This window comes from Dasypus novemcinctus, chromosome 23 (genome assembly GCF_030445035.2).
Source record: "Dasypus novemcinctus isolate mDasNov1 chromosome 23, mDasNov1.1.hap2, whole genome shotgun sequence".
In the NCBI taxonomy this organism is placed as follows: Eukaryota; Metazoa; Chordata; class Mammalia; order Cingulata; family Dasypodidae; genus Dasypus; species Dasypus novemcinctus.
The window spans coordinates 10,620,403-10,622,685 of NC_080695.1; positions in this window are offsets into that span (position 1 = coordinate 10,620,403).

The following is a 2,283-nucleotide window of genomic DNA, read 5'->3' on the forward strand; positions in this document are numbered from 1 at the left end:
TTTTTAAATGGAAATAGCAACCTGATGGTGTTCCCTAAGTCACTGAGTGAACGGAAAACACTTCAACTTCTGCTGGGACCTGAGCCTCATGCCTCTCTGAATGGTAGATGAGATTCAACTTTGGCCAACTGTTGAGGAGCCCAAGAAAGAAATTAAATTACTGTTGATAAGGCGGCACATTTCTCATACCTGGATTATTACTTCTCCTTGGCTATATTATGATTATCTGTTTATTTGTCTCTTATCTAACCTGAATATTATCCATACTTACTCAACTTTGTGTTCCATGTACCTTGAGCAGAGCTTTAAAAGTACATGATGAGTACATTAACTCACAAATGAGTAGAGCACATACACATAAATGGGATGTCTTCCCTCACATGTGCAGCACAATTCTTAATCTGTAAGTCTTTTGTGTTAAGTGATAAAACAGTAGAATTAAGTAGCACAAACAACATGCCTTCTATCATTTTCCTCATGAAAGAGGACCATTTGCATAAGTTACCACAGGGTGCTGGCTTCCTATCCTCCCAAGCAAAGTCCAGCGATGACTGTTAGTACAGATTGCAACCAGTCAAACCAGTCCTGGAGGTGAGGAGGGTGCGGGACAGTCACATGAAGCTTAGCTGTAAAATCATCCCAGCGGAATGTCTGTTTTGCAAGAAGAGGAAACTATCTTAGTTTCCATAGGGGTTTGGTTTCCAAAAAGATTAAGAAGGACTCTGGGTTTATGTGAGTTAATTGAGTCATCAATAATTATCCAAAGACACTCTACTCGTTCCCTGTCTGGGTGGGTTCTGTGCACCTCTCTGCCTGCGAGCACGGGCAGGGAGATCCTCCACAACCACACTGACGTAGCTGTCATGACTTGTGTCTTTCTTTTTCTGCTGAGATGAGGTGGAGCCCTTTGTTCTGTAAGATCCATGCGGGAGCTCTGGGAGTAAACATGGAGACAGGAACCAGAATTTTATCAAACTTGCTGTTGCACTCAGGGGTGGGTTTTCCTTAGTAACCTTATCAGGGAAGGGAGGCTGTAAAATCCACCCACAGAGGAGTTTAAGTACTTTCTTTTGTTGTTATCAAGCCTTGTGGGAAGCCACTTGCAGTCGCTGGGGATTAGTTTCCGCATCTGTAAACTGGGGATCAGAGCAGTGGACCCTGTTGATCAGTACCCGGTGAAGCCACCGAAACAGGCAGAAACGAATGGGAATTCTCTAGACTTTCTATGCTACTTTCCCTGGAGATTGTCTCCAGCTTCCTCTGTCTCTCTCTGTTGGTGTGGAAGCTTGCTGCCACGTCTTCCCTCAGTTATCACTAGGACGTAGTTGTCCCAGAGGACCCAGAGGCGACATGCTCAGGCCTCCTCCTGACCACCTCGAGCCTCTCCCTCCCTCCCTGGGCCTTGGTCCTCCTGAGGAAGGGACTGTGTGACTTCCAGCCATGGCCCGGGACATACAACATGCACATCCACCCACCTGGTCTTGCATCAGTGCCTGGAGGAATAAATGTGCTCCTAGATCACACTTTCCAGGGGCAGCTGTGGAATTTAAGCAGCACCTCCTGCTCCAGGATGAAGGCAAAACGGCAGGTGGTCGAGATTCCAGGCTACATGACAAGCTCCCAGGGAAGAGGGGGCAGGTGAGAAAGCTGAGACTTCATTCATTTTACCAGTGAGATGCCCACCTACTCAGTGGGGTCCAGCAGCCCTGGGGACATACAGGTCAGAGGGAAGGTGAGGAAGGGAGAGAAATGAGTGTCAGGTTCTGCAGCAGGGCTGAAAGTGAGAAAGGATCAAGCAAGAAGGAAATGCACAAGCACAGCTAATAGTTCTTATATTTCAGTTGAACCTTAAGATTGTGCAGATAGTGTTTCTCACATGATCCACATTTTCAGGCAGAACAGGACTTGGGTCAGAATAATGACGATGGCTGAGCTGCCACGGGAGATGTGTGCAGCGGCATCAACCTCAGCCCTGGTGGCTAAGGTGGTGGGGTTCACGTAGCCAGTGGGGCTGCTGCCCCCACAACCCAGTGGCTTCATTCGGATTTCTGAAAATAATAACCTTTGGGCTTACTGATAACCATGAATTGTTTAATTATTGCGATTTCCCAAGACATGAACTCAAGGGAGGTCAATGTGGGCTTGTCCGTGCATATCCCACACCCTGTCAAGTTGGAGGAACATCTTGGTCTCTCAGAGTAGTAGGAGCCGGCAGGTGCCCTTCCACTGGCTGCAGTCCGAGCCCCACCCACCTTCGCAGTGTATAAACTCCCCAGCCAGGCT